This window comes from Alosa pseudoharengus, unplaced genomic scaffold (assembly GCF_046254945.1).
Source record: "Alosa pseudoharengus isolate Yale_2024_CS ecotype anadromous, Long Island Sound unplaced genomic scaffold, YU_APseudo_1.1 YU_APseudo_1.1_scf_7, whole genome shotgun sequence".
NCBI classification, from domain to species: Eukaryota; Metazoa; Chordata; class Actinopteri; order Clupeiformes; family Clupeidae; genus Alosa; species Alosa pseudoharengus.
In genome coordinates this window covers 29,175,769-29,181,575 of record NW_027468859.1, presented here as the reverse complement: position 1 = coordinate 29,181,575, position 5,807 = coordinate 29,175,769, and the positions used below count along the sequence as shown (strand labels likewise).

The 5,807-nt window shown below is 40.0% G+C and overlaps 1 long non-coding RNA gene across 1 annotated transcript; it reads right to left on the bottom strand.

The window, feature by feature from the left end:
* Positions 1-233: 233 nt before the first annotated feature.
* On the bottom strand, positions 234-2,378 carry LOC143109800 (uncharacterized). Its single transcript, XR_012983973.1, has 3 exons — positions 2,251-2,378; positions 2,071-2,161; positions 234-1,177 (listed from the first exon to the last, which is right to left on the bottom strand). It is a non-coding gene; the product is annotated as an uncharacterized LOC143109800 (long non-coding RNA).
* Between the last annotated feature and the right edge of the window lie 3,429 nt (positions 2,379-5,807).

Below are 5,807 nucleotides of genomic sequence, written 5' to 3'. Positions count from 1 at the left end.
GCAGAGTTATCACTACTTGTGTATTTTGCTTTATGTTAACTTCTATGTTGATTTATGTTCACTTCTACCATTTAAGTGATTACTACTCAGAACTTCCACTTTACTACTCAATCTATTTGAGGAAACAGATTGCCTTAAACTATTTGAGGTATTCCAACTTATGAAAGTTATTTGACAGGAGACACTGATCAATGACATTGTTTTATTGAAATTATTTGAACATTTGTGCCATACACTTCCAAAAGCTTCACTAGCTGAAAAAAATAAAATAAAATAAAAATAAAATAAAACAGATTCACAAAAACATAGGTTACTAACCATCAGTTTTTTCCTCTATAAACATTTTAAAATTATTTCAACATTTATTCCATATACCTCAAAAGTGTGTGTGTGAAATTGCATGTGTGAAAGAGGGTTTGTTTATGTGTGCGTGTGAAAAAGGGACAGAGATGGAGAGGAAGAAAGAGGAAGAGTGTATAACCTACACAAAAAGCCTGAGAAAAAAGAAAGAAATATTTAAAAGGGGGTGTGTGACAGACGCAGAGAGACTGCTGAGTGTATAGCTGTGTGTTTGATAGACAAAGTGAGTGTGTGTGTGTGCGCGTGCGTGAGTATGCGTGTGTGCATGTGTGTGTGCATGTGCATGCACACGTGTGAGTGAGAGAGTATGTTTGATTGTGCATGAGATTTGAGTGTGCTTGTCAGTGTGTGTGCAAGACTGAGTGAAAGAGTGTGTGTGTGTGTGTACGCTTGTCAGTGTGTGTGCTACAGAAAAGTGTGTGAAAGACAGACGAGTGTGTGCACAACAGTGTATACATCAACGCAACTTCACAAGATTTTAAGTCTTCTGATGCCCTGTCTAAACATTGAGTTCTAACTCATTCTTAAGTGACAACAATTTGGGCTTAATCTGTCTCCTTCCATCATCTAAATTCATCAGAACGATCTGAATGAATTCAAAGAATCCTTTCAAATTTTCTGGGCATTCCAGGTGAAGAGCATAAATCAGGCCAAATAAAATAACAAGTGCATCTGCCCAATATCGGTGAAATAGAACAACCTGATCCTCCAGAATGACAGCCACATGTTGCGGGCTAAAGGGAACTGCTGAGGCATTCTCATCTGTAACGGCCAGAAGTGCGACTGCTCCTCTTTGGTCTTCGTCAAAGTCTGCTTACTAAAAATACATGAGAGAAATGCAAGACAATGCAAAGAATTATTGCCATGTGAGTGTATACAAAAAAGAGACATCATGAGAGTGTAGGGAGGTGTGTGTTTGTGTGTGTGTAAGATTGTGTGTATGCTGTTTCAAGGAGTCAAAAAGGGGGTGGGGTGGGGGGTTGCAGCATGATTGTTCGAGAAGGAAATAGGCCGCAAGCTAGAGGGCCTTACCGTGCACCCCCGCATAATCCAACGAAACCATTTTTTTTTTAAAGGCCCGACATGCTGAACATGAATTAGAATGTTTACATTGAAAATGTTGGGTTGCACTACCTGTTTCAGGCCCATGAATAGATTTACATTGAAAATCAATGCATGACTCTCCCATGACCTAGGGAAAGGTGTGACATCTGTCTTTGCATGTTTAATCACATCTAGAGGACCCAAGCTTTCAGAAAATGTATGGTTTTCACAAGGCAAATCAAGTAGAAAGACTTTACATTTTGGTCTTTATATTTAGGGAAAGCCAAGTAACAACTCAAACCATAGAATTACTAAAAGCACGTGTCCTGTAGATAGATTAAATATGCAAAGACAGATGTCACATCTTCATGGAGAGTCATGTTCCTGTAATGCATTTCCAATATATTCCAATGTATTGCAACGCATTGACCACCTAAAACAGGTAGTGCAACCAAAAATTTTTCAATATGAACATTCTAATTCATGTTCAGCATGGTCGGACTTTTCAAAAAAAGATAGTTACGTTGGATTATGCGGGGGGTGCACGGTAAGGCCCCCTAGCTCGCGGCCTAGAAGGACAAGTTACGACGATGACATTAAAGCGAGAGTTCTGAAACTGTTGTGAGTAAATGAATGAATGAATGAATGAATGAATATGGTACATACAGCTCCTGAAGATATCAGATGCATCCTCTTTCAGATACAGTGCCAAACCAAAAAGGACCGCCCTCCTTGTTGCCTGGACGTCGTTCTTATCCTGTTGAGTTTTGGGACATGGACAAAGTTTGTGAGGTCTGCGACTATATACAACACAGTATTGTGTAACAACACATTCATGTTGCTTACCTGTCTACTGTAGTCTAACAGAAGAGCAACCATTTTCTGCCCAAAGGTTCCAGATTGTTTCTGCTTGTACAGCGTCAGGAGGTGTGGCGTGTATCTATCCAGCGATGCAAAAAAACTGAATGGGAGGTTCTGATTGGTAATACGGTGAAACTCCTTGTAAAGCTGTGAAAAGAACATCAAACAAATAAAACATTAATTTTGAGAATGTCTGTGTAAAAGTGTTTGAACATATTCTACCCTATAACTATCCATCAGCTTTTTGTATCAATATATAAAAGTAGAGTACACATTTGATGTAAATGAGCAGTCTTTGAATGGGCAGGGGACAATTTGCTTTTGGTTTTAAATGTCTACCAAGATGAAGAAACATGTCCCTTTCAACAAATGGCTGCCTAAATGCACGAAGTGGGCATTTGAAAGCCCTTCTATTGACAAGTTCTTAACGGTCTGACCTAGGCGCCGCATCGTGCACATGAGACATGTGCACTTTTAATTAATTGTATCTTTTGAATGAACAAATGCAATTGTGATAAGGGCATGGCAATGGACATATTGTGGAGTGCTGGCCATGCAATAGTCTGTAATGGCTCGTTAACCGCACTTTGCCAGCAGTTGAAAACTCACATAGCTTACATTTCCACATTTTGTGAGCACCTGCTCCTGAGATAATGCTATAAGCTAACTTAATAAGAGTCCATCATGTTTTTGCTATCGATAATTATGTAGAATTCTAGCTAACAACCATGCTCAACAAGGACATGGTGCCACTGGGCTATTGATAATGGTATCAAGCATGACATCCCTACTAAAACCACCCACAACAAAAGGCTTTTGAATTATTAAAAAAATCGCTAGCTAGGTAACTTTTAGGCTCAACACGTGTCGCTAGTAGAGGCTATTCATTCAGCCCAACTAGCTAGCTAGCCACACTACCAAACAAATAAAAAACTACAGCAACAAAAACAAGATAATAGTTTCTCACGATCTGTAGGGAAATTAACGTCAACTTGAAAGGGTAATGGACACGGGGAGTAGTGAAAACGAGACAGGAGACACACAAACCTTTGAAATGGAAGCATCTGTGTATGTTACGTGGTCGCGGGATGATCTTTCTTCGGGTTCGTCCCGCTATGAGGAGAGCCGTTGATGTTGAAAGTGGATGCTGCTTGGCCGTCGATGCCGGATAGTCGAGAAGATGGTAGCAGACACCCGTAGCAAAGTCTTACAACACACAAGACCCACTTCCGATTTACACTCTTTCTTATGAGAATGACATTTTAAGACTAAGTCTGATTCTCTCTTAAGATTTTCTGCAAAGGGTTAGTGCTAAACGCCTAACTAATGATCTGCCTCACTAGTCAGTCACCGCGCTCTGTCCTCGTCGAGATCTGCGATCCCATTGGCTGTTGACTTATGCTGCTAACTTTTCATCTTAAACTCTTTTTTTCACCATGGAATCGACTCAATGCTATTAATTTACTCCAACTCGAAAAATGATTAATTATCATGCCAACTTATTTTTTTTAAGTTATTATAACTTCAAACCAAAATTGAGTTCACTACACTTTTAATACTTAAGTCATGTAAACTTTCTGCTGTTTTTAAGTGATGTTAACTTAAATCTTTTGTTGAGATGGATCATTGGGTTTTACAGTGTGTCATAGGTATGATTACTGTGAATATATGTGTGTGTGTGAATATCTGTTTATGCACATGTGTGTATATGGAATGGGTTAACATGACCCCTGGAGGCAAACATACCAAAAATGACCAAAAATACGCAAAAATTGGTCATCCTAGGCCCTACGGTTCTCAAGATATTCACAGAAAACTGTTGGTGTACGGTCACTAAATGTACACATAAATTAATTTATTGTATGGCCCCCCATGAACAAAAGTCCCGAAACTTGGCATGCATTCATAGGGTGTCATATTGATCCTACACTTTTAATTTCGTGCAGTTTTGACCATGTCAGCCAGAGATATTGTGATTTCAACACCTAATTTTTTGCTTTTTAATTTTTAACTAGGTGCGCTATACATGAAATGAGTGGTTATGGAATAAGTTGGCATGGCCCCTTAAGATCAACATACAAAAAAAAGGTGGTCCTCCTAAACCCTACGGTTCTCAAGATATTCACAGAAAACTGTGTCCGCCCTACCCTCCTTTCGGGGGGTCCAGTCCAGCGGGTGGGGGGGGCTACAGATCAAAACGAAAAACAATGGTTCCATGCTATCCTTGTGGGGCTACATGCCCACCAAGTTTCGTGCACCCCGGTCTTTCAGTGCAGTCCCGGGAATCCTTGACAGAAAACTGGCCATGCAAAAAAAAAAAAAAAAATCTGACTAGCTGTGGATAGTGTGGAATGTTCAAGTAATAACACAATCACACAATGACACAATGCCATAAAATATGCCAGTTTTTAGGACACAGAATAATAGTTGCGTTACCCCCAACACTGACAATAACGTAGACAGCAAATTAAGATATTTTTTTGTTTTGTGGAGCAGCCCCGTAGGCTATCAAAAGCAGATTTCGATTTTCGTTACCACCGTGTAGTCAAGCCTTAAGCCATACCCAAGTAGCCTAAATCGAGGTAATGTTTAATTATGCATGATTTATTTTGTTATTGAATTCATAGGCTGGGATTCCTCTCGGCAACAATTATGTTTAACGGTAGCCTCCTGCTTTTTCAGAAGGGGTGGCAGGCAGGCTACTGACAGAGCGATTTACAGTGGCAGAGCGACGCACAGTGGCTGAAAGTGGTACTAAAGTTTCACGCAGCTTCACACCGCGTAATGCGCGACTGAAGTGTCCATTTAAAAGCAACGCCCACAACGCTTTGCAGCGGTCATAATTACACAGACACACAAGCATTCTTTCCTCTCAAGCACATACTAACAAAGGAGGATCTAATAAATAATAAATAAAATACCGGTGGAAAAGTTCAGAACCAATGAAGACACTTTGAAATGAAAATTAAAATGGACTTTAGCGTAATGTTCAACAAAAAGTCGGCGTTACGTAAAATGTTTTTTTTTTTTTTTGAGGCGAATGTTTGCTTTAGAGATGTGTTTATGACATTTTGAATGTTTTGTGTCGATTTGCTGGAGATTTGAGGCATTTTGCATTTTGTGTGAGCAGTTGTGGGTTTTGTGTGTAGAGGTCTGAAAAATAGACATAGAGTTTTGAAAATGTGTGTAAACAGTTGTAAAAAACTGTAATCAATGAGTCTTAAAGTCCCCTCCTGTTGCATCCTGCACATTTATGTAACATGAATGCTGACAGCCTTAGTCTTGTGATCGCCGTGGAGTGTGTTTTTGTGTGTGTTAAGTGTGTGTGTGTGTGTGTGTGTGTGTGTGTGTGTGTGTGTCTGTGCACGTGTTATCCACTCATATGGAGAATGAGCCCATAAAATACAGTGAACCTGCTGCAGCTCTCATTGCCAATGAGCTCATGCTCTGGATGGCAGGGTGGAGAGCCTGTCCCTACTGTTGAAATCAGACCTTGGGCAAAGGCCAATGCAAAAAGGGATGTCAGCAAATGTGTTGGGCCC